Source organism: Grus americana, chromosome 1, assembly GCF_028858705.1.
Source record: "Grus americana isolate bGruAme1 chromosome 1, bGruAme1.mat, whole genome shotgun sequence".
Taxonomy (NCBI): domain Eukaryota; kingdom Metazoa; phylum Chordata; class Aves; order Gruiformes; family Gruidae; genus Grus; species Grus americana.
Genome location: NC_072852.1, coordinates 134,989,998 through 135,017,811, shown reverse-complemented (window position 1 = coordinate 135,017,811; position 27,814 = coordinate 134,989,998).

Below are 27,814 nucleotides of genomic sequence, written 5' to 3'. Positions count from 1 at the left end.
TTTTGACTCAGTTGAGGTCTTGGGTGAAGGTACAAGAGCTCCTCTCCAGTGTGTAGGTTTGCTTTGGAATCCACTGTTGTACGTTGAACATTTTCTTTGAAAACCTGAGCCTCCAACAACTTTTTTCTGAATTCTGTGGCCAAGACAGCGTTGCGCCTTAAAGCACTTAACCTCTTTGCTGTGAAATTCTGGCAAGGAAGTGCAGAGTTTGCATACTCATGAATTTCAACTGCTGTGATAGCTTTGGGCATTTGTTTGCCTTTCAGTACACAAAACCCTTTTACTCAGATACCTGATCATTAGCTGTCATTATGCCTTTTCTCCCCCTTATCTTACTTTCCATGCAACTTATTTGTAAATGAATCCTATTTCCCAAGTTATTACTTGGTTTTTTTGCTAATGTAAGTCTGTAAGTTTTGCCTAACAAAAAAGATTTGAATTGTAGCTCTGGTTAATATATATCTATTTTCTCAAAACAGCAAAGAATTAAACCTCTTATGTAGAACAGCTGTGTATGAGATCCCTTGGTTTAGACAATGCTTTGAACAAACTCAATTTACCTTTCATTTCACAGGCTTGCTCATGCCTGAAAAAGAAGTTGATAAAACATTTGCAGTCTCTGCCAGTGTAAGTAACATCTGAAATGCTTTGTCGATGAATGGAAGTTTTCAGATTATTTTTGGTGCCATGACATACTGTTGTACATAACCCAGCCTCGAAACTAACCAACAGCCTCTGGCATCTTGGAGATAAGCAGTATCAGCCACCATAGAGTAGTGGACTGTGTCTCATGAGTAAAACAGACTCTGGCAGTAGCTTTGGGAGAGAAAACATGATTTTTTCTAATAATCATGTTGATGCATTTTTAGTTATTTTGATGCCTATGCAGCCTTTGAATGATTATTTGCGTCTTTTCCTACTGGTCTTTTCCATTGACACACTGGACATCAACCGGTGTTTTCTGAGACATGAATGAAAAGTAAGGTGGCTAGGAACAAAATCGAGTTCAAACACACGCAGCAATTTCCCGGGTCTAGTGGCTCTCCCCTCTCTCCATTGCCTCAGTGCAAGAGGCACAGAAAGAGGAGGAAGCACATCCCTCCCCAGCTGCTGAGAGCGCCCTGCGGCACCGCGCCAGCCTGAGGCGGCTGCACAGAGACGCTGCAGCGTTTACCTTCACCCAGCATCGCCTCGCAGGACCCAGATGGGTCTGAGTCACCAGCCACAGTGGTCAAGAGTGCGAACCGTCTGAAACTGCCAGGGCTGCTCTGTGTCCACAGCTGCCTTTGATGGTCAGTGCTATTTGCCAAGTGGCTGCGAAATGCGAAGCCTGCTGTCTGGCTAACAAAATGGTTAAATACGCCAGGGCAACTGGAAGAAAATCCAGAACACTCTTTAGAGCAGACTGCGTCCACTGTGCTGCTGATAATAATGACACATCGGACAAGGTGTCTTAACATAGAGGGAAAATGGGCAGGCATCTGCACCCTCCTATATTAGTTTCTCATCCTATTCTCCTTTAGCACACCCACATCTATGCACTGTTGCTATGCACTTGGTACAGAGGAGGCCTCTGGCTACTTTAACTCACAAAAAAAAATTACAGACACAGTGTGCATGTAAGTCTGTCAGATGGTAACAACAATCACAGCCATCCACTGGTTTTAAAGTGGTGATTTAGGGGTAGAAAATCAGTTGCAATTACTCTGTTCTGGAGATGTCTGCTGTATATGATGAACACATTATATGTATCTTTGAAGGGAGACCACAGCACTATCATATTATAAAATATTTTTCTTCCAAATCTGAAGCTAAAACAAACAGAAAACCAAGGCAAACAGAAATTGCATAAGTATATTTATACTAAATAAATATGCAAAACTCCTGTCAGAACATATCCTCATGTGTTGAAACTCACTGGACAGATACTATCAGTCCCTAAGGAGAGTTGTTCAGATGCCATTCAAAGAGTATAATGATTTGAATTTTCACACTTTTAAATGCTCTTTTTCACCCCACATTGTGGCACTTTCGCAGAGAGCAGTGAGGGACTCCTCTCCTGAGCATGTCCCTTTTGAAATATTTTCACAGAATCACAGATGGGTAGCGGTTGGAAGGGACCTCTGGAGATCATCTAGTCCAACCCCCCTGCTAAAGCAAGATCACCTACAGCAGGTTGCACAGGATCACGTCCAGGTGGGTTTTGAATATCTCCAGAGAAGGAGACTCCACAGCCTCTCTGGGCAGCCTGTTCCAGTGCTCGGTCACCCTCACAGTGAAGAAGTTTCTTCTCTTGTTCAGATGGCACTTCCTGTGTTCCAGTTTGTGCCCGTTGACCCTTGTCCTGTCACTGGGCACCACTGAGAAGAGTCTGGCCCCTTCCTCTTGACATCCACCCTTTAGATATTTGTAAGCATTGATGAGATCCCCTCTCAGTCTTCTCTTCTCCAGGCTCAACAGACCCAGCTCTCTCAGCCGTTCCTCATACGAGAGATGCTCCAGTCCCCTCATCATCCCTGTTGTCCTCCGCTGGACTCTCTCCAGTAGTTCCCTGTCTGTCTTGAACTGGGGAGCCCAGAACTGGACACAGGACTCCAGATGTGGCCTCACCAGGGCAGAGGAGAGGGGGAGGATAACCTCCCTCGACCTGTTGGCCAAGCTCTGCTGAATGCACCCCAGGATACCATTGGCCTTCTTGGCCACGAGGGCACACTGCTGGTTCATGGAGAGCTTGTCATGCACCAGGACTCCCAGGTCCTCCTCTATAGTGCTGCTTCCCGGCAGGTCAGCCCTGAACCTGTACTGGTACAGCCCACAAGACGCAGCGCAGCACAAAGCAGATGAAGCAGCTGCACAGGCACAAGTTTGCTGCACACATTTTAAAGCTACCAAGCTGTAGAGGTATAGCCTGTGGGTGTACTGCACAGCCACTTATATGTCAGCTACATCCGTGGAGACCCTTGGGGTTGTATGCCCGTATGGAGTCTTGTGGAGTTACCTGAGATACCAGGATCTGACCCAGTCTTGGCAACTCTGCAAAGGGCAGCAACCCAACGCAGAGCTCAACACCCAGCCAGAGAAGGAGATGTGGCGTAGTGCTGCAGACCCCTTACCATAGCCACTGTCATCTTCCAGGCAGATCTGGACGTAACCTGGCTTTTATTCATGCAAACTGTAATTTTTCCCAGCTCCATATTTTTAGGTCTCAGTTAGGGAAAACATACTTTGCCCCCTTCCCTACTTTGAGCATTTTCTGTATTTTAAGCACATGGTTAATCCCAAAGGTGACTGAAAATTGAGCACATTCACAAGGGCATCCTTGAGTAACAATAGACCTGGGTGGTGGTTTCTGATTCTTTGGAGGACAAGAAGGTTGTCTGTCACGTCATCCTGAAAACGACTGATGAGATCACATCAGTAACAGCACAGCGAAAGGACTGTGAAGAATGAGATGGCTCTGGTTTGAGATAATATCATTACTCTGGCACAGTACATGTAATCGTCTTATGGAGGGGGATGTTTTAATTAAAAGGGGAAAAAAATAAGTTTATTGTCAACTTCTGTCTACCTCTCATCAAATAAAATGTAGATGATGCAGGATAATTAGTCTCACTGGCCTGAGTGGTTTGTGCTCGAAGCATTTGTGATAATATCCTGCTTTACTCTTTGTCTTTTTATTACCCAGAGGATACTGTGAAATATCAGGCCAATGCTGAACTGCATCAGTGCAGGCAGCCTTGGGGGTTCATATCTTAATACATGTTTTGACATCTGGTCAATCTTTAAATTTAACATATTGACTTATGTGCTAGCATTATGAAGAGCTCCCTATGGCTACTGAGCTGTGTGCTGTTTGGATATACAAAGTCAGCAGCAGCTTCTGCAGATCAATTCTTTCTGGTCTGTGCCAGAATCTGATAGGAAGCAAATCTTCTGTGCTCCCCTTGAAAATAAGCTGCAAATTTTCTTTTAAAAATAAATAAATAAATAGATCATATACAGAAGAGGAAAAGCTATATGTAGGAAAATAGTGTGAATAGTGGAGGATGGGATAAGGAAATAAAAATGAAGGCAGAGCTGCATGTTTCTGAATCTGAACTTCAGAGTAATCACATTTCATCCTCCAAGAATATCCTTCCAGATAAAAGCATGAGATGAATACCATAGACTTTCCAGACCAGAAGTTCTGGGAGGAAAATAATGAGACAGAAAATATTTGACATTTATATGAAAGAGCTCCAGCAAATAATGCTTGTGATTTCTTAGTATCACTACGTAAAGGAAACAGGTGATGAAGTACAGTAAAGAAAGATACATTTCTATCCTCAGTGTTTGGAGTTCCAAATCCATTTGCTAGATCTATTGTTTTATTTCTTCCTTGCACCAGAATAGTCACTGTTTGAAAAGTAAGATATTTTACAAAATTTACTACCCTTTTTTATTTAAGATTTTTTTATTATTATTTAAGAATTGTTAAGATATTCCTAACTGGTTTCAAAGTCCATTTTTCTTCTACCTTGGCTAGTGTATTCTGATACTGCAGGCTTTTACATTGAAGTTGCAGATGAGGAATCACAGTAGAATCATTGAAGTATCTTGTTAATTGCTGTCTGGTTGCTTATCAGGGGTTGTGACTTGGCAACTTTCATTGGAAAATACTTTGTCATAATCTGACAAGACAAATTAATTAGTGTGAAACTCCACTGTGCATTCATTAATGCTGACGTGCCTCAAACCTTTGACATAACTGCTGCTACATAATTTATGCAATTGGCAAGGAGCACAATGACACCCAGGTTTAATTCTATCAGAGGATACAGCATTCATTCTTTAAACACCTGTGCCTTTTAACAGAGAGATTAATATTAAAAGTATTTCTTAATATTGTTAAAGTGCTCTATCTATCCCTAACTGCTGAAATAGCCAGAGTATATACACCTTCCCTGCATGTCTGCAGAAACAGAGCTTAAAAATTTTCTTTGCGGTGCTTTAAAGATCTTTCAGGTGCTTTATGGCCTGTCTCTGTCTCTGCCACTGAATTAGAACATTGCTAATTTTCCTTGGTAAATGTTTGTCCCCACTATGTAAATGTGAAAGGCTACAGATTAGGCAAGCACAGTCTGTTGCTGGAGACTTTATAATTCAGCTAATTTAAGAACATTTTCATTTTAGAAAGATGGGACTTTTGAGAGCATTAGGAATTGTTCTGGAGATGAACTCCAATCTGGAAGTGACTGCATGCAGGCAAAGAGAGTGTGTGGGTGAAGAAACAGGGCTGGAGCCCGTAAATAATGTCTACAATTCCTTTAATACTCCTCTAGCCAAATCAGCCACAACTTCATATAAGCACTGAGTATAGCCCTGCTCATGCTGCATGATGCAGATGCACACAGAGATCCTGATGCCAACTGTGCTGGAGTTAATAAATAAATTCTTGCTAATTTCAGTGGCTAGCGGACCAAACCCTAAAACTTCTTCTCACCCTTTTTACAAAGAATGGTGTGATGGTTTAACCCCAGGTGGAAACTGAGCACCACACAGCCGCCCACTCGCTTCTCCCCCTCTAAGGGGATGGGGAGGAAAATGAAAAAAAAAAACCCACTTGTGGGTTGAGATAAAGACAGTTCAATAGTATAACTATTTTAATAGTATAACAAATTTGCTCATGATACAAAACTGGGAGGAGTGGCCGACACACCAGAAGGCTGTGCTGCCATTCAGTGAGATCTTGGCAGACTAGAGAACTGGGCAGAGAGGAACCAAATGAAATTCAACAAGGGCAAGTGTAGGGTCCTGCACCTATGAAGGAATAACCCCAGACACCAGTACAGGTTCGGGGCTGACCTGCTGGGAAGCAGCTCTGCAGAGAAGGACCTGGGAGTCCTAGTGCATGACAAGCTCTCCATGAGCCAGCAGTGTGCCCTTGTGGCCAAGAAGGCCAATGGTATCCTGGGGTGCATTCAGCAGAGCGTGGCCAGCAGGTCGAGGGAGGTTATCCTCCCCCTCTCCTCTGCCCTGGTGAGGCCACATCTGGAGTCCTGTGTCCAGGTCTGGGCTCCCCAGTTCAAGACAGACAGGGAACTACTGGAGAGAGTCCAGCGGAGGACAACAGGGATGATGAGGGGACTGGAGCATCTCTCGTATGAGGAACGGCTGAGAGAGCTGGGTCTGTTGAGCCTGGAGAAGAGAAGACTGAGAGGGGATCTCATCAATGCTTACAAATATCTAAAGGGTGGATGTCAAGAGGAAGGGGCCAGACTCTTTTCAGTGGTGCCCAGTGACAGGACAAGAGTCAACGGGCACAAACTGGAACACAGGAAGTGCCATCTGAACATGAGGAATAACTTCTTCACTGTGAGGGTGACCGAGCACTGGAACAGGCTGCCCAGAGAGGCTGTGGAGTCTCCTTCTCTGGAGATACTCAAAACCCACCTGGACATGATCCTGTGCAACCTGCTGTAGGTGATCCTGCTTTAGCAGGGGGGTTGGACTAGATGATCTCCAGACGTCCCTTCCAACCCCTACCCTTCTGTGATTCTGTGATTCTGTGAATAACAAAGAAAGAGAATAATAAATAGTCATAACAATAAGAATAAAAACAATAAAACAAGTGATGCACAGATGCAATTGCTGACCACATGTGGAAGGGGAAAAAACCCAACCCGATGCCCAGTCTGTTTCCGAGCAGCAAATCTGCCTCCCAGCTGGCTTCCCAGTTCTGTAGGGAGCGTGACGCTATACGGCAGGGAATATCCCTGTGGCCAGCCTGGGCCAGCTGTCCTGGCTGTGCTCTCCCAGCTTCTGCTGCACCTGGCAGGGAATGAGAAGCTGAAAAGCCCTTCACTTACTGTAGGCACTACAACTACCCAGCAACATTAAAACCATCAGTGTGTTATCAACATGAGTCTTGTACTAAATCCAAACCACAGCACTATATCAGCTACTAGAGAGAAAATTAACTCAGCCAAAACCAGGAGAAATGGATTTCTTAGTCACAAACTTGCAGAAAAATCAAATTTCTAACAAGAACTTCTGCTCCCATTTTCCTGTTTGCCTGTATTTTTTAGGGTCTAAGGCAGAACTAGAAAGCACCCCTCCACCACAACATCAGCAGCAATCACTGTTATCTCATCATGATTATGTTGCTGTATTTCAAACACCCATGAAAATATTGATTGCCTAAAAGTTCCTTTTATTCTGGTATACTGCCACGGACAGAAAGAAGAATAACCCATATCTGAAAGAAAATTGCAGGTTTTTCCCTAGTGGCCGATACGCAGGTGAGTCAACACAAAAGAGTTGTGAGCCATAATCATCTAGCCTGCTATTTTTCCTCTGTATACAGCAGAGAAGAAAAGTGTGGGTGGCTCTTTCCTGATCTTGGTCTTTAGCCACCCTTCTCCTGAGAGTTGCCTTTTCCCCGCTCACTCCTGCGGGGGCTGCGCAGCCCATGAGATGGGTGAGAGACATGTGCAGGGGCCACCACAGCACAAGCAGAAAGTGGTCCTGGTTTGAGGTCTTACCAGGAACTCTGGTCCCCAGAATTGAGAGCACAAATCTTTATCTTAGTCTGCTGATAAAATTTTATGTAATTTTCACGTTTTTTACTGAGGCATCTGTCTTAGGAGATGATCGTTATAAGCACCGGCACAGTTCAGATACAGCCATTTGCAGTGATCTGAAAAGTCAGTGCAAAATCACTAAGTGCAAGCCTTCCTTCTATACTCTTTGTTTACAAATGTCTCACCCATCTGTCTAGTTTGTATGTGATGCTCAAATTTCTGATAAAGAAGGTGCGCTGAGACGATGCCAGGACTTGCATGAGTTCAGGACAATGGGCAGGAAACTATGAACAAAATTTTTGCTCTGAACCCCATTGTAATATGACTAAAGAGTACGAGAAGAGGCAAAGCAGCGACTGTGTGCACAGAACATATGACAAGCTGAGAGCCTGGAAAACAGTTTTTGAAAGATGACGAGGGGAGATGTCTGTGGACGATAGTAAGACCAGAAAGAAGGAAGAGAAGATATCCTTCCTCAAGTAGTGTAATGGTGTGAGTGGTGAAAATCTATCACAGGAACCAGAGAGTGTTACGATGTAGTAAGTATGCACAAGCTCAAAGGAAAGACATATTCTTAAAAGCTCAAGGCATACTCTTAACAAAGCTAGTTACATGTTTTCATATTTATAACAAATCAAAAGTCTAAGTGGAATTGAGCTTAGAACAGGGAGTTTGGGTCAAGAGGTATATTGCATGTAATGAAAGACTTGGTAGTTGCTACTTTTGTAATGGTGTAGAGGCAAAAGAAAGGCAAGCTTAGTGGGAGCTGCAATACTTGTTTTTGCTTAACTGTTGCACTTCTGAACAGCTGATGTGCCTGGAAATCTTGTTGGGTTTTTTGGTTTGGTTTGGTTTGGTTTGGTTGGGGTTTTTTTTGGTGCAATACAATAAATTTGAAGCTCAGTCCAGGTGAGGAGCAATTGCTGGAGTTTCACATGATTATATTAATCTATTCAACAGTTTGAGAGGAAAAGAGCAGTTATCCCAGTGGAGCAGAGCTAGATGCAAGCAAAAGAAACAAGCTGTAAGGTCATTAGTCTCTGTGGGACAGAGACAGATAATCAGAACCTGCAGAAAGTAGGTGCTTTCATGGTAACTGAGCTTCTTTGTTGATGAGTTCAATTTGACTTGCCACTTAGTACTCTATTTGAAGACCAGAGAGGATGTTTAATGATACAGAAAGGAACATTTGCAAACTAATTACACAAACCATAGTCACTTCCAAAGTAGAAATGCACCAAAGTAATCTGGCTTATTATAGGAACAGCTGGTAAAACAGTGACTCCTGGATAGGTCACTTTTAAGCATCTCTAATTGAGCATTCATGTGTGCATTTTCTTAAGAATTTACTGCTTAAAGAGGATGAGAATCATCCAAATTAATTTCAGAGATATGTAGAGAGTGAGCATCCATTGACACCAACTGGAAGTCAGTGTGGCAGGACCTCTGAAAGGGTCACTGGCTGCCTACCTACATCTCTACAGGGACTAAATAGAGTTTAAGGCATTGTCTGTCTATCCCAAGTCTTTAGACATCTGAGGACCTACCAACACCTGCCTTCCCCCCTTCTTAAGCCATATACTGTACATCAGGATGCGCTCTGCTGAATCCAAGCCAGGATATCTAGGACTGTTCCGTATCCTCGGACACTTGCCAAACCTCTGTCGTCTCTTCAACTCCCTTTCAATGCCAACTAAAGATGTTTTGGAGGTTGGGAATTTCTATTTTGCTTTGGGTTTTTTACCCATTTTAACCAGTAGGAAAACTACATTGCATTTAGTAAGTATGTACCCAGGATACTCTCTTTGCATTGGCAGTGCCTATTAGAGCTCTGTCTGTCAAATGTGATGTGCTACTATAATTCTATGGAAGAGATTTTAAAATGTGTTGTTTATGCATTAGAAAGATTCTGTTTGATTGCTTTTTCTAGAGGGCAGGTAGCAGTCCAACTCGAACTAAAGGGCATCCTGACACCTATCTACTATTTTGAATTCATATAAGCATGCAGCCCATTGTGTCTCTTCCCATTGGGTAACTGATGGCTGTCAATAACATCTTGAGCTTTATCTAACGTTAAAAGTAAAATTCTGTGTATTAAAACATTTAAATTAAAAAAAAAAAAGTCATTCTGATTCTGTACAGGAATTGAATAAATGGCTCCCTATATAAAATTAATTCTCATACATCCCATCCTCTGGCAAACTATTTTGAGAGTATTCTCCCTTTGGATGAAGTAGATATTGAAGTGATAGTTAACTGAACAAACTACCAGGAAAAAACATATTAGCACTAATGCACATGGCTTTAAACAAATATCATCAATAAACAGGCACATCTAAAACACACCTGTCTTTCCATTCCACTAGGATGCATTAGCTATTTAATATATCATGTAGTTAGCAATGAAGTACAGTTAGTCCTTACTTTGTACAACTTTCAAAATATATTTGTAAAGATTTCTCTCAAACTTTGGACTACGGGACAATGTTTCTATGGAAGCATAACATTTGTCACCATTTTCACACTATCATAAGGGAGAAACATCAGTCAAGATTGCTTAGGCAATCAAAAATGCCTAAACATACTGCAAGCCAAAGTACTGTAGAAAAACAGTGAATTGATTAAATCTGTAAAGTTGAGTAAGCATCCAATAGACAAATCTCCTCGAGCATTAAAATTAGATGGTTCATGAGAATAAACATTATGTATAGGAGAAGTTAACAGAAATTTAGACTAAGTTAAAAGATGAAAAAGTCTCCAAGTACTATAAACTATGGAATATTATAATCAAGAATAATCTTTCTGATCTGCTTGTGAATGCACTAAATACTTTTTACCTATGATTTCAACTCAAAGAGTGCCCAGGCAGGTCATAAATTTCTTACACAGAGAGATCTTCCCAATAATGCCATCTACATTTTAAAGGGTGCTGAAATAGCTGTTACGCTATGGCTTTTCAACCCTTTGTGCATAGGGACAGCACAGAAACAAGAATTGTCTTCCTTATGCTGTTATATTGAACAGAGCATTACTCCTGCCCACTTTCCCCACCCTACAATTCCCAGCCATTCTCACTAGACCACCAAGGGTAAGAAAAATAATAAAAGGGAAATGTTAAAATAATTATTTTAATGGCTAGAGAACAAGAAAATTTGGCTGAGATCTTTAAAATTCTAAGCCTGATACTAAAATCATAAACCCTTCACAGGTTTTTCAGTATGTCGTTGCATTAAAGACAGAGCAGCACCTACTTATCACCAAATTAGATCATTGGCTTTATAAGCTCTTTCTCAAGAGTGAGCTTGTCCCTAGCTACTTCCTGGGCACCTGAACCTAACTGCTTTGATGTCAGTGAGATCAATGAGCACTGGCATTTAAACAGAGCTAGAAACAGTATTCAATATGGTTGCAGATTTTTGTGGCATGGCCCTGACATGATACATTTAATTTTGTTATTTTTGGAGAAGTAGAATTTGTTTCCAGGTTTAGATATTTCCTTTTTAATTTACATTTTATGCACAAAGACATATCTTGGAAGGTCACTGCATTGATTTTGGCTACGACAATTTTCAAGTTCTTTTTCTAGGGTTTTGGGCTTTTTTAATGTCTAGAAAACATTGAGGAACAGATTGTACAGAAGTTGCAAGCTAAATCTCCAGGTTCTTCTTGTGCAGCTGTTTGCAGGGTTAAGTCTCTGGCAGATTCTCGCTGTCACTTCAGTGATTTGGATTACAGCATGGCTTCACAAGCCATCTTATTGGCGCTGAAGATGGAGTGCAAAACCGCAGCTTGAGTAGAGCCAAGCAGTTAGGAAAGGCGTGGAGGGGGGGTATTAAAGTAAGTTATTTTCAGGGCTGACATCAGCGTCTTTTGGTGCCAGCCCCCCAGCAGGCAGGAGGATCCAGTCCAAAGAGGCAGTCCCAAGTGTTGCCCTTTCTCCAGGAACCGATCAGCAGCCGTAAGGGCTGCTATCCAATTTAAAGAACGTGCTGCTGAAACACTGACTAGACGCTCGACCCAGGAATCTGGAAAAAATACACCAAACTTTTTGACACCGAGAGCGCTAATTTTTCCCTTTTACCAGCAGAAATCATTTGGTGTAACATGCAGGATGTGATTACAGGGTGCCCCACATGACACCAGCTGGCCAGGGAAGCTTTGCCAGCAGTGCCTGCTAGTTCAACTCTTTGCCACTTGCCACTTGGACTTGGGTTCACTCTTGTTTTGGGTGACAGCCCCTGTGCTTCTGTAAGGAATGCAGGCACATCTGTCTGTGGCTCATGATCAAAAAAGAAAACAGAAAAGTAAAGAATAAGATCAAAGGGTTCAAACTGGAAGCCAAGTTCAGCAGAACTGGAATGAAGGATTCTTTCCTTCCAGCATCTTACAGATCTTTCTGTCCCATACACAATACATCTGCTGAACTTGCAGCAGCTTGTGCCCAAAAGCATGTTGCCAAGTAGTCTCCATTTCCAAGTATTTCTCTTTTTCATGCCCTCCAAAGAATTAGAGAAATACACACAATCGTTTTAAAGAACAATAAATGAAGTGAAAACTGTCAACTTTACTATGTAATTGCATTAAATCCATGCAATTATGTGCAAGAATAATTTAATTCCTTTTACTGATTCATTATAGAGTTAGAATTACACAGGATTAATGCTAATTTTTCATACTTAGAATAATTAATCTGTCTCAATTTATTTCTTTGGGGGATGACTTAGGCAGGAAAGCACTAATCACTCAGTGGCTAGATGATGTACACTTAAAAAACATTTTCCCTTGGCAGTATGTGATGATACAAAGCTTTCTGCAAGATCACCATCACATACTAGGATCAGCGGCGGAGCACCTTTTACGATATTTCAAGCTGGTCCCCATGCTTTTTGGCTCAGGACTTTGTGCAGTTACCAGGGGATTGACTTCTCTTTGCTCAGTAGAAGTAGAGGAAAGGAATTTTTAGCCTTTTTCTGGGGCGGGTCCATGGTCTCCCATCAGCCCTGTGATTACTTTCAGGATATTTTCCTTCTCCATATTTAATGCTGCAAACAAAGCCGTCAGCTCTGGGTGGATGTTCATTCCTAAGTAATAGTGTAAGGAAAATGTGGGGAAAGGTTTGGGTTTCACTCTGCCTGCAGGTCCAATCTATTGTATGTCTTTGTGGACCTGGGAGACATATTCAAGCACAAAGATAGCCCTTTCCAGCTCACGCTTTTGGGACTGTGTGTCAGGCAAGTGCCAGCCACCACCACGCAGCTTCGGAGGAAAGGGGGGAGGCCATTTCACAGGGCCACCGAAAGAGCTTCCTCACGTTGCTTCTGCCACGTGCTTTTCCTCAGAATTTGATTCTCACATCAATAGATATAAACTTATCTAATAGGCCCCTAATTTCTCAGAAAAATTGAGGTTATTTGAAGGAACAAGCTAGGCTGATGAAAAGAAGGGAAACCTCAAAATAATAATTTTAGAGCCAACGTACAAGATAAATGGCAACCTTATTTCATTTGTCAGGGCAATCACACACATGACTGAGCAATCCAGTAAAACACTGGGCAGACCTCTCATATAATCCCAGTAGAATGGAGGAGCAAAACAAACTTGGTTAAATCAACAGTGTAGGAAAGAATTATTTTATCTACTATTTTACTCTCATACTTTCCGAGGAAAAAAAACAAGCCGATAAAAAAACAAAATCCAAACATAAGCTACTCTTTGTTTGCACCAGGAGTGTCATGTGTGTGATCTATTTCATACGCATCACACTGACATATTTTTGCTTAAAGTCTACTACAGACTGCTCCTGTATCTATGAACTTCCAAAAGCCACTCTTAAGTCTTCACATCCCCACCTATTAACCTCATCTTATTTTTCAATACAAGTCTTTTTTTTATTAATGAAGTAAATTTCACTTCCATTTTTCATTTCTCAGAAAGAAATATTCGAACTTTTTTTTCTCAATACACTGGTCAAGAAAGAGGACAGAAAGCTAACAGCAACACAGGGGCTGTTTAAAGAGATGCACCCAAGGAGGAGGGTCAGGAGGGGCACGTAGAAAAGGAGCCTTGCAGCACGCAGACACCCTTGGGGAGGCATTTTGAGCAACTTTCAGTGAGGAGAGCTGTATCAGCTGTTTATATTTCTGGGTCACAAGGGTCAGAATAACACTAAGAAGCTTTTCTTTAAAAAAAACAAAACCTAACACAGTAATCAATCATAAGTACAGAAGTAATCAGCTGATGAAAGTGAACATGTAAGAAATTTAGCAACAGGTGTGTGAAATTAAATTTCCCCACATTTTATCAAACTACAGCCTTTCCAAGGCCCTGTTGCCACAGAAATGACCTTTTGGGCAGCCATTTCTTTCTTGGAAATGTTAAATTTACGTTTGTCTCCTTAAAGGCTGGATTATTTCACCTATTTGAGTTACAAAGGCTAGGAGCTTAATGTCAGAAGTGCCTTGAAGCGCTTCTGCAGGACGATGCACCAGAAGCACTACAGGTTCAGTGGGACATCAGAAGGTGAGGATGTGCCGTGTCACTTTTACAAAGCAGTAAGTCCCGGTGCGTTGTTGTGGTGAGACCTGCACAGCCAGGCACGCGGGGGGAGCGTGCGGGAGAGGTCCCAGATCCGCCGGCAGCCATGCGGCTCGCAGGAGTACAGGCGTCTCTTCTCTCGGGTCTGCCAGCAGACAGCCAACGAGGGAGAGGCGTCGTACATTAATAGGAAAAGATGCACCTTGCGTTGATTCTGTCTGTTGTGGTGTTTTAATTCACAAATCACTCCCCTCTGCTCATCTCACCTGCCCTGTTCCCCTAACCAGCCATCTCCACCTCTGCGATCCAAGAGTACTCTAACTTGCCCATCCTACGCAGCGAGGTTGCACCTGCTGGAAACAGTGTCCAAACAGTGCCTTGCAGAGCAGCAGGGAAGCCAGGTGTGTACTGGAGGCTCCTGCCTCCCCTGAGCATACAGCATGCAACATAGCTCTGTTTTCACCTTTATCTACCCCTCCACCCACCGCTCTTGGAGTGAAATGAGTTGTCTTTGTTTCTGCTGGGAGAGCAGATGGGAGATGGAGGTACTCCATGGTCAAGTACTTTTCTGGGTGTCTGTTATTTTTCCTCCACCTGCGCCTTCCATCTCTTGTTTTCTTCCTCCTCTCAGAAAGGGGTGGGCAGGGACAGAGTTTTAAGACAGTTATTGCCTTAAAACCTGACATAATTAAAATCTGCTTCATTACCATCGCTGAGCTGAGAATATCATTACAATGAACGGGATGATAATAGATAGCTTTATCACCTACAGTAACAATAAAAGATAAGTGCTAATGACCATGTACCTCAAATAGTATTAACAGAATGTACAATTCAGTAATGGGAGGTAATTCAGTTATTAATGGCAGTGAGGTACTGGTATAATTTAACATTCAGATATTGGGCAGGATTCTGCAAACCACCATTGCCTGGTCCACTCCTTCCTGCACATGGAGCACTTACCACCTCCAGTGGCAGGGCTCAGGTGCAGAGCAGATCTCCAGTGATGAGAGCAGGTTCCTGTGGTCAACACATGGTGATGGCCCCATAGTGCTTCTGCATTTAAGACTTTTAAGATTTTTAATGCATTTAAAGCTTTCTTGGGAGGTCAGTTCCCAGATTGTAGCTGACGATGCAGTTATGGCCCAAGAAGTGTTGAGACAATTTTCTGCTTCAAAACCTGACTTGTCTTGGGAGGAAAGGAGAGAAACACCCTCTGCCTGTGCTTTGGCTCCTGCCTGAAGCAGGGAGCTGGCAAGCCCTGCCCCAGAGGTATCCACAATGGGATGGCACCAAGCAAGAAGTTCTGCCCAGGGCAATGCCATCTGCTGCTTCTTCCTGCCCATAGGCACATCTGGTGTGGGTCCTGCTCAGCTCTGCTGGCACATCAGTCCGCATCGTGGACTGAATCCTCCACAGCAGCTTGGATGCTGCTGGAGGTTGGTCTGACTTACAGTCATCCCCACCAGCCACATCTATCCACGTTCTGAGCTTTCTGATCAGCCTTCCATAAAGGATACCAGGTTAGCCCTGGCAAAAGAGCAGCTCTGGTGAGAGGCAGTGAGAACAGGAGGAGCTGCTTTCCCACTGGAGTTGCTTTCTGTCCCACTCATGGCACATTTAGGAGCTACTGAGAGGACCAGAGCATCAGCTGGGCTACCAAGCACAGTGCTGGCCACTCTCCTCCCGGGGAGTGGGGGAGCCTGCCCACTCCCACAGCAGCAAAGGTACTCAGTGAGGAGCTTAGCAGCAAACTCCTGTTGCTTTGTTTGTCCTCAAGAAAGAATTAATAGTCAGGGGATCAAATTTTGATCGGTTGTTTTGCTGTAAATCCCAGGGCCTCCAACGAAGACTAGGTGCAGCGCACTGTTTTAGGGATTGATTCATGACCTCCGCCATCTGGAGACAGTATGGGTTTTAAAGAGTAACAAGGTAAGAAACAGAAACAAATAGGAGAGAAAATAAATGACATGGGAACATGTCTGACAAAACTTTATGGACAGATCTGACCGTTGTTTCAGTTTGTGTCATCTAGTCTTTATTCTCTGGGTTTTGCCACATTTCATAGCCAAACAGTTTTCTGTGATCAGTAGGTTGTGTAATTCTTCTGAAGAGCCACACCATGTCACATAGCTGGCATCATATTCCTCTTTATCACTGGTAACGAAGGCTGGAACATCTCAAAAAGGCCACTGAAGAACTAGAAAAGCTGCAGAGAGGAGCAGCAAGGATGATCATTGCTCTGGAAAAAGAATAGGATCCTGGAAAGAGAACAGGACCACATGGAAAGAAACCAGATCCTTCAAGTAGAAAAATATGCAGTTGAGGGGAATTAGAATAGGAATGGGAGAAATAGGTGGTAATGGAATAATGGGGAACTGAGAGCCCTCAAATGAGAATATCACATAGCAGGCAGATTTGAAACAATTACAAGGCCAAATTACCCAATATAATTAAACTATTGAGCTCATTGTTGCATAAAATTATGGATGCAAAATGTAAAAACAATTAGACAAATTCATAGAAGGAAAGGGCTTCATAACATAAACCCACACCTTCTGACTGAAGAAGCCCCTAAGCAGCAGGCTGTGGGTGAGAGAGCTTACTGGGGCAGCACGACTGCAAACTTACTCTATGAGCCCACTCTGCCTGAGCACTTTTCATATTACCTGATGGTGGCTGCAGGGAGGGACAGAGGTTTCTGGGCCAGATGAGCCCTGTAAACCCTTTGACATATGTCATCAATACGGCTGTGCACTGGCCAGAGAGAGCTGGAGTCTCGCTTCTGGAGAAGAGTGACTGACATGGGTCTGAGCTGTTCTTCCCACACAGCAAGACCCAGGGAGGGGAACCTGGCATCTAGCAAAGATACTGGGAGATGAATCATCTCCCATCTCCATTCCCTTTGGCACGTGCTCCTGGGCAGCAGTACCAGCCTGTGCACAGCAAGCCCAGCCACGTCCGCCCTGACTCTTATCGGCAGGGAGGGATGCAAATAACCAGAGCATCCCATCTAGAGGCAACACAGCGGGATGGGTGCTGGTGGCACTCCATCAAATGATACCTTCACACTTCTCAGAGCTGGGGGAAGGTTTTGTCCGCCTCTGACTCAGGACTGAGCACTGACAACACAACTGAGCCTTATATAACTGATGAGTACAAGTTATGTGATGTCACGACTGATGCAATGAAATCCCTTGCTAATCACTTTTAACGTATTCCAGACCATTCTAGTACAGTTCAAAACAAAATATAGCAAAATGTTCAGTGAAAGGGAGGCATGAAATTGAGACGTATGGAGTAAAAACACGTCCTCATTGCAGGAGGTAAGGAAAATTCAAGTTCTTTCATTAGGCAACAATTAAAATGCAGTTTATAGAGCAGAAAAACAGAATATTATTGAACTGTAAGGCAGGTGAGCTAATCATTAACTGATTCTATTATGCTGCCTTCTCCCAAAATTAAAGCGATTTCCCTCTAAATTAGAATGAATTAAGAGTGTATTTCCTGATTATACTTTACATAATGATATAGGGGATGGTGCTTCTGTTCACATTTCCTTTCTTCTTTAATAAAACATGCCAGACAAGAAAATTAGCTACCAGCTCCCGTTAGCCATTTTGAACACAGCGTATCCCACCCTCACTACAGGCAACTGGTAGGTAGGCTGTGTAACGCAATCAGCTTTGAGCCCGTCACAAACAGGTTTGATGGAATTGATACTCCACAAATTATGCCCACTTTACAAACTACACATCATGGGTCTCTGTGTGTTCAGTCATGTCAAGGGGTGGTTTCACTGGGTAAGGCATTTAGGACTGATTTCAGATGAAGCCCAGCTGCCAGATTTTACTTCTGGCACCCCCAGGAATTATCCCAGTTCAGAGTATTTTATAAAACAAAGGAATCCCCTAGCTGCTCATTTCCGAAATGGTGCCGCAGCTGCCTGGAAAAGGCAGGCTCTGAACAGCAAAAAGAGACGCATCTGCACTTGCACGGCCCTTTGCTTCCCATGCTGTATGGTGCACTGATGGCTTGTGGATGTCCTTCACGTCTGTCCATGGAGCCGTGTTTCCCCACAGGACACTGCCATTCATCTCGTGGCTGCAGGGTGCTGTGACCCACATTGCGGCTCGCCCACTCCAGAAATAGCAGCTCGCCTCTGGGAGAGGTCAGCCACAGCTGACTGCTTCATGTCAGCTACATCCGCTCTGGAGGTTTCCAAATCTGTCCTGCCTGGTTGCTCATTGCCTTTCTCATCTTTGGAACTCATCTCTCAAGAGGCTCTGCATTACCTCCCCACAGCTCTGTCCCAGGGCAGGAGACAACGTCCACGCAGAGCTGTCACCCTGCATACCTCATATCCTGTACATGGGTGAAATTCATGTGGGTGAAGTTTTCACAGATTGACCACAGGGCAATTCCTAGACATCCTCTGCTCTGAGTGTGTGGCTCAAGGGAGCTATAAACTTGGGATTTGGGATACACCACAGTGCTACAGGCAACTTCTAAGAGGGCTCATAAGAATATAAACACAGCCAGACTCAGAGCAAGGGTCTTTAACAGCCTCTTTCTGAAAGATACTTAAGAATAGAGTGTAAAAAACAGTCCTCTGCCCTTATAGATCCTCCCAGCCTCTAGAAATCAACATTTTAAGTTCTTGAGCTAGAGGCCACATACTCATCAGTGTATGTAATAGCTCTTTTCTCCATGAGCTTACTGAATTCCCTTCAAACTCATTTTTCTTTTCGGATAAATCCATTAATTTTTTGACAGTTTGGGGGTTTTGTTTTCTTTTTTTCTCATTTTGCTCATGTTTTGGCATGCATTACAATAAACAGTCAAGATGTGGGGATGGCAGGTTGTACCAGAGAGCTGGAGCTCAACTATTGACTCCAGGACCATCTTTGCCCAGACATGCACCCCCTCCCAGGCTCCATGAGCAAACACACAGCTCTATCGTGGCAGCCGACTGCTCCTGACCCTCCTTCTCCCAGTTGCTTAGGGGACAGCAGCAAGGGCAGGAGATGGGGGCATGGAGTGAGCCCCATGTGCAGGAGGTGGGCCTTCAGGAAGCACTAGGGCTGCTGCTCATGTGGTCCATGTGGTCTGAGCCAGAAATGTAAATGCCTGAGGAGGTCGAGCATGTGGGGTCATGCACCAGAAAGTGGCAGCAGAGGCAAAATACCCCATATTCTCTGCAAGACCTCCTCCCCACCATGCTCTACAGAGTTCCCCTGCCCATCCTCCCCAAGCCCTGCCTGTCCTGCCCTGCTGCCAACCAAGACCTGGCCTCCCTCTTTCCCCCAGGAGCTTCATGGCTCTCCCAAGCAGGCTGGGTTGGCCCTAGGACATGGCGGGGGAGGGCTGCGGAAGCGCAGGTGGGGACCGTGTAGGGATGCAGCGAGGCACAGGCAGGAGATGGGACCTTTCCCAGAGCCGGTGCTGATTTTGCTGCTGATGCCATAGTGTGGCTGCTCCAGCTGCGGCTGGCACGGCCACTGTGTGCTTCCCTTCCGCTTGCTCTTGCCTGGCACGGCCGCTGTGTGCTTCCCTTCCGCTTGCTCTCGCTGTTTGCGGCAGCTCGTGTGCCCGCTTTGGCTGCTCTTTCTGTTTGGTAGGTAACTAACTGATGGGCCTCCTTTCCAAGAAATGTCATTCCAGCACCATTCATGAGCCTAAATGTAATTTTTTTTTTTTTTAAATACGGATGGGCATAATTAACATGAATTACCATACTATATATTAAGTATCACAAATTCTTCCCTTGCTGAAGACCGCATTCCTCTTTAACCCTTAATGTGGAGCCTGAGGTTATGGTACAGCACTGCCAAGGCAAGCACTCTTTTTACAAGATCACCACCTTGGCGAGTGTTAAAAAGATCACTTCTAGGACAGTGACAAACAGCATTTTGATTTTTACACACTCTTAGTCTTAACCTGAGGTCGCTACAACTGGCAGAGTACAGCAATAGACAATTGCATCAAAGCAGATGGGATTGTACTGCTGGGGGGGCACGGGGTATGATTTGTAGTATGCATTAACCAAAACGTATGGACATAGGTAACCAACTAGATGGATAGGGATGTGACAGAAAGCCCACAGTAAGTGGCTTGGAATTAGTGCCCGTGTAACAAAGTGAGATAACTGGCATTATTAGCCCTTTCTCCGTGTACAGTAGTGCATACAAACCCATCTGTGGATCAGGATCTCTTTTTGTTAGATGATTTACTAACACAGAATGGAAAGAAAAATCCCAGTCCCCATGAGCGTTACACGGTTGTTACTACGTGTGTGTGCTTTGACAAAAAAGTATCTGCTCTCCATTATCTGAACTACAACTTTTGCAATCGTGTTTAGCTGGAGCAGCAGCAACCACCTCTGAAACAGAGGCTCAGATCCAAGAGCTACATAGATAGTAGAAATGGACACAGCAACTCCATTAAAAATAATAATAGTCAATGTGTGGAGGTTACAGTTGAAAGTAACATACTGGACCTGTAAGAAAAGGAAAAGACAAAGCGTGAGTAAGAGTCTGTTCTGGGAGGACATTTAGACAATCATAGAATAAAAATAGCTAGGTGAAGACAGGCCCAAAAAATAGAACTGGCAAAAGAAAAGACATTTTGAAATGGCAACAAAAGAGTGAATTACGCTTGAGAGCTGAGAAGCTGAATGAAAGTGCTAAGGTCAATGGGGTGTTAGACAATGGTAAGAGGAGAAAGTTACGAGGAGCCTAGTCATTTGATAACTCGGCTATAAGGAAGAAAATTTGAGAGTTACAGAGAAAGAAAGAAAAGGCTGAGAACAAAAGACAAAGGGAAAAAAAAGAGGTAGCATTTGGCCCTGGAACACTGAGGAAGCTGAAGAAGGAATAGGAAGCAGGAATAAACAGCACTACAAAAATCAAGAAACAGAAAGTTCTGCAAAACTAGAAGTATAACAGTCTAAAAAACAGAGTATCCTTTATTTTCTCTGAGGCACAAGAACAACTTGATGATATGATTGGTTTGATACACATATGAAAAGAGATTTTGCAGGATCACAAATGTTTCAGCTACAGCTTGAGAATAATATCCGTGTTTCCAAAAAAAAGCGTGGAAGAAAATGTCATTGCTGGTGAGGCAAATGGGAGTGACAAGGGGAAGAGATCTGTATTTGTGGTGAACATTGTACATTTTAGAAACTAAAATTTATACTTCAGGACATATGGGAAATTCAATGAGTAGTAGTATAGATATGATATCAAAGACAAGTCATCTGGATTTTCAATTAGAAGAAGTGATGTTTGATTGTAAACAGTATTTCTGAGAGCTACAGACTATACAGGGATAATAAAAAACTTTTTTCTCTGAAATCTAAAAATGTCTTTAAAATACACTGTAGAAAATTAAAGCAGAAGACAGATGCATAGATGTGCTTGCCTTGAAAATAAGAAATTCCCTAAATGCTCTATTACTTTCAGCTAGTAGTTTTAATACCTAAAGCAGGTTGTAGGTTTTGATTTTTCCTCTAATGCAAATTAATAAGTTGTTCAGATCATCTTTGACACTTCCCAAGGCAGGGCTCACAGGGAGCAGTTACTCCTCTCCTGAGAGAGTCAGGGGCCACCTGTCTGAGCCAGCCTCATCTTCTAAGCTTGAATAGAGCTCCCAGTTGTTGCCCAGGGATTTTAAGAAGTTGTTGAAATATCAGCAAGCCTCAAGCTGCAGATTCCCCATGCCTGTTGTGAGTAGCCTGTTCCAAAACTGGATCAATCATTGCAATAATTCCATTGACTAAGGAAAGGAATTTGGTACCTCTGTTCAACCCCTATTGTGCAGTCTACCTCTGACTGCTTGGATTTATAGTCTCTTTTCTTTGTCTGACCAAAGACAAATTCACACATGTCCAGACTCTCCATTTTCCACGACCCAGCAGAAAGATGACTCATTAAATCTATTGCCTGCACTAATGCGCTAGGTACTCACACAGTCTCTGAACATGCTCCAAAAAATACTTCTGAGTGCAGGAATTTAGAAACTGCACTTATCTGAACAGCTTTCATCCTGTTTGTCAGACCTTTAACTGATTACTGTGATTCTAGGGGATTAAGCGACAAGCCAGGAGGACGCTGCATGTGAGGGAGTGGTGCCGTTGCCTTGCAAACCAGCAGCTCAACCCTGTGAGGGCATCTCTGCGCATCCCTGCATCTCTGGTGCCAGCAACCAGACATCAGAAGAGCTGTGGGGATCTGAGAAGTCCGTGAATGCCATGCCGAGCGTCCACATTTATGTTTGTTTTATGCTGTTCAGGATAAAAGTCTTTACCATCCTTTCGATAGATTGCTGTCAATTAATTTACTGCTGATGCTATCTAAACTTTCAGACAGTGCTGACATTTTCATTATTTGGCAAACTCGCCTTTCATTATCCACTTTGTCTCTCTCATACAAGCTCATACAAGGCCTGAGATTTACCCTAAGTAACAGCAAATTGAATACATTTTCTCAGTGAGAGAAATCGTTTAATCTGCAGAGATCAAATAACAGAATACTTGCACAGCAACAATTCAGCTGAAGATTGAATGGTCACGCGCTCATGCCATCCTGCTGAGAAACAGCAAGTCAACGGCAGGGTGATACTATTTCCCAGCTCTCTTTCTTTAATCTACCACCAAGGAGTGGGCACGAAAGGAACCACAGCTCTGTAGGCAGGGAGGTCCCCTTTCAACGTTTTGTCCAGGCTCAGGTTTTAGAGACACATGACAAAGTAATTTTCCTGCCTTTGTTGATTTGCAGATGTAAGGATTGAAACATAAGAATTGTCATTAACACTTGCAGATAAAGTCAGAACACTCTTGACTATTGGAGAGCAACAATAAAGGACATTTTTGAAATTCTTTTCCCCCTATTCTTACGTAAAGCTCCACTCCTTTTCTGGTTTTAGTTGTTCTTCTATGAAATAGTCATTCAGAACCAAATTCCAGGCACTTGCATATGCATGTGAGTGGCAGAGGGAAATAAAATACAACCTCATGATGTGAACATGAAACCTTGTCAGAATTCTGAAGCTATGTTAAGCTAAGGAAAACTAGGAAAATTTGAATTCAGATAACTTAAGGAATACAGTTCAATTTTCTGCTGCCTTTATTGCAAATGAAGGTGTTGACATTTTTCTCACAGAACGATTTTTTCTGAAGAAGATCTGAAGAAGAAAAAAACATCCAGTGGAAATTTGAAAGAAAATTTGTTTTGCCTTTTTCTGCTTTATTTTCTCATAACAACACATAACTTCTACTATACAAAGGCTAAAAAGCTTCAGTGAAATGCTTGTCATGGTTTAACCCCAGCCGGCAGCTGAGCACCACGCAGCCACTCGCTCACTCCCCCCCATCGGGAGGGGGGAGAGAATTGGAAAAGTTAAAGTGAGAAAACTCATGGGTTGAGATAAAGACAGTTTAATAGGTAAAGCAAAAGCCACACACACAAGCAAAGCAAGACAAGGAATTCATTCAGCACTTCCCATGGGCAGGCAGGTGTTCAGCCATCCCCAGGAAAGCAGGGCTCCATCACGCCTAACGGGGACTTGGGAAGACAAACGCCATCACTCCGAATGCCGCCCCCCCCCTCCCCCCCGCCTCTTCCCCCCAGCTCCTTATAAACTGAGCATGACGTCATATGGTATGGGATATCCCTTGGGTCACTTGGGGTCAGCTGTCCCGGCTGTGTCCCCTCCCAACTCCTGGTGCACCCCCAGCCATCCCGCTGGCAGGGCAGCGCGAGCAGCAGCAAAGGCCTTGGCTCTGTGTGAGCGCTGCTCAACAATAGGTCCACAGAACAAAAACATCTCTGTATTATCAACACAGCTTCCAGCACAAATCCAAAACATAGCCCCTCTCAGCTTAAACCAGGACATGCTTCAGATGATTATTTTTCGTCATAAGGAAAATCCACAATTTCAACGTTTAACAGGACAAGAAAGAGCATGCTGCAAACTCTCGGCATTTCTCTTGGGACAGATTTCACAGGCTCTCTCTGGAATGGTTGTAAGCTGTGTGAGTGACTTGCAAGATGTGCAGTGACCAGAAAGTGAGGCGAGAGCATCGTGTGCTGTCCTTGGCAGGCCTCGAGCCCAAGCGCGAGCCCCAGATGCAGACCCCCAGCTCCCACATCCATTCGTTCTGCTCCTATCTGCGGCCCGGGCGAGGATGTCACCCGGCGCCCTGCCTCCCACAGCTGGAGACGGCAGCATCCTTCCTATTGTGATATCACCCAGCTCCCGGCACTATGCTGATAAGATTTTGAACTGCTATTTATAGAGGCTTTTTCATCCTATGTCTTTCATATCCTCTGAACAGAGAGTAGGAATTTGCCCAATATGCATAAGCCTTACAATCTTTTGTGAGAAAGTCAGTCTCCTCTGGATTAAATTTCTTTGCTTTTCTTTGCAGAAATCTCTACATCTGACTGAAAGTTAGCAAAGCCCAAATGCTTTTTTTTTTTTTTTTTTTTTTACCTATTTCATTTACAGGGGACTGTATGGCCTTCAAAGAAAATACAGAAGGGCATTTTTCATACTGTGTCTTCTACTGGAGGGCAGGCTGATTGATAACAAATATCGGGAAGCAGAAAAAGTACAACAGTGTGAGAAAAATCACTCGCCCCAACAGACTCAAATAATCAGGGAACATATTTTCATTTGCAATGTGACTAGCAGCCTGCAGGGGGGAAGGGAGCAGTAACGTGTTCCCTCTCCTAAGAGGAAAAGGCACCCTTTTTTCACAATACCACAACTGATGTGTTAATGTCAAATCTGACACATTTGTCATGACAGAAAATTTCTGCTAGCTAAACCCAACTGTTTCTAAGAAACTACTACGAAAGGGTTGCTGAATACCAATGAGCACCAGATTCTATGGCATTTCCAAAGACAGCCAGGAAGTGCCCAATTTCAGACATCAAATACTGGCTGGAGCACGTGGGGGATATGAATGCAGTGCATTCAAATTGAAACTAAGCCTCCAGACAAAATACTCCATGCAACTCCCGTGGGCTAAAGCAAGGCACCTTATATGCAAAGCCAAAATGTGTTATTAGTCTAATTAAAGGTGCAAAAGTCTAATCAAAGAGTCATTACTAGTCCAGTTACGATGATAATTAAAGTTATTGTCCAAATTATATAATTATTACAGGAAAAGTCTAATTAATAATACAGTTAAAATTGTGCTACATGTAGTCCCTCATAATCACCCTTCCCGTGGTGTATTGCTGACCCTTCCCCTGCCCTTCCTAAGGTCAGTGGCACCAGCCTTCCCCAAGAGGAATCAGGGTCGTGACATGTCCACAGCATCCCACCTTCTTCTCTGCAGCAGGAGGACCTGAAGTTGATAGTGTGAGTCATGGTTACATGTTATCTAACAGAGACTCTTACTTCACTGGTCTTCATTCCTCCTTATATCTGTTTTCTCCGTGTATGATATGTTTTACATATGTTGGATGCTCGTTTCTCCTGTGTTATCCCTAAAACCTGTTTTACCCAGGTCCAAAGGCTGGCTGCATGCCTTTACTCACCAGTAGTTGACCACATTGGACTTACATTTATAGATTTTGGGCTGCTGTTGCCATCCTGTGCCTGCACTTTCAAGGTCTCTGTCACCCCAATCTTATACTTTTTGGGGCCCTTGCTGTCCCTCAGGCTTTCTTCAACAGTCTTCATCCTATGGTTTCCTGCTAACATAACTGATATTTAACAACAGCACAACCTAGTCATATATACATCCTTGTTCTAGGGGCATTAATAATTCACTCTACAAAAATGGCAATCCATTATAAAGCAGCTAGATGGATAGTTACATATAGATATAGTGGTTTGTTAACTACTTGTTATTAATATTCCTTATAGTAATATCACCTGTATGTTATCAAAAGAGCTTTATGGCATTTATGATGCATCGCTGGTGCAACCTGAGCAGGGCAGGAGGCTTGGCAGAGCACAGCTCCCTTGCGCTTCCTGATCCGGAGCCTCGGCTGCTGCCAGCGGTTTTTCAAAGAAAAAAAAAAAAAAAAAGAGGAATAGATTTAGATGGCATCCATTGTGACCTAACACAATGGCTTTAGTCAGGAAGGCAACAAATGATTCAGAGCACTTATTGTCCAGTACTTAGAGACTCCAGCTCTCTTTACAGACATTGGAGAGAGGCAAGTGATGCCTGCCTTTAAAAAAGGCAAGAAGAAGGATCCGGCTGTTGGCCCCATCTCTGTCCTGGGGAGAGCTACAGAGGCCTGCCGAGGCATGTGAAGGAAAAGGCAGGTTAGCCTCCCCTCTTGCAGGTCCCTAGTAGGCAAAGTATTTGGGCAACAGTTTCACCTCCTCAGAGAAGCTGGGTAATCTTACAGAAATTTAACTGCGTTGAAATACCAAGCAAAAAATAATAGGATCAAAGCTTTATGATTCTATTTAGTACACGTGCTGCACATTATCATTTGGATGAACGTAATTTTCCACAGACTGTTGCTTTTAATCTATTCCAAACATTCAAAAACTCTGTTTCCAGTCAAACTACTGAGAACTGGATATCCCTATACAATTTTCAGCTTGAAACATGCAGTCACATGACACCCTTGTGTATTTATCTAGGTAATGTACATGTATGTACACAGATACATTGAAATTCTCAAACCACACCGTGGTGGGTTGACCCCAGCCAACAGCCAAACACCCACTCAGCTGCTCACTTGCTCCACTCTCTTGCAGGATGGGCAGAAAATAAAAGGAAGACGAGAAGACTCAAATATGCAAAGCAAAATATGTTGTTTATTCTTTACTTCCCATCAGCAGGCAGTTGTCCAGCCACTTTGTGGAAAGCAGGGCCTCAGCACACATAATGGTTTTTTGGGAAGACAAACACCATAACCACAAACGTACCCCCTTCCTTCTCCTTTCCTTGAGCTTTTGCTGCTGAGCGCAACAACATTCAGTATGGAGTATCCCTTTGGTAAGCTTGGGTCAGCTGTCCTGGCTGCGTCACCCCCAACCTCTTGCTCACCCTCAGCCTACATGCTGGGGGAGCAGAGTGAGAAAAAGATAAAGCCTTGGCACTCCGTGTGCACTGGTCAGCAACAGCCAAAAATATTGGTGTGTCATCAACATTGTTTTAGTCACAAGTCCAAAACACATACAAAAATAATTATTTTGATCTCATGATACTCAGTTGTTCTGATTTCTTAAACTAATCTTGTCTGTCCATTTTTAGTTCTACCTTTTCCCAGCTTTGGTTCCTCCCCTATGGTCCAAACAGCGATGGAGTCTGAAAACACATTATAAACCAAAGCTTTATTGGGGCAGTAATAAAGATGAGCAGCAACACGCCCATATGGTGACTCACCCAATGACCTATAGCAAACACAGGATCATAAGTGATACCACGGCTCCAGGGGACTGCCAGGGACACTGAATGTCCCAGGTCATCTGGCAGCAGCAGCCAATCATGCAGATGCCTTCTGAACATGGCTAAGAATCACACCATCCCTTGGTCCCATCAAGGTCAGTGTGACTTGAGAGAATCATACTTTACATGCCGTCATGTGGGCGTCATCCTGCCTACGCTGCCCATGTCACTCGAGGCGTGAGGAGGGGCGATGTCAGCAGTCCTGCTGAGCTGCTGATATTAGTCAAGGGGCAGGGTGTCAGGAGGCAGGGTGTCATGCCCTAAGTACCCATAACAAATCCTGTGCAAT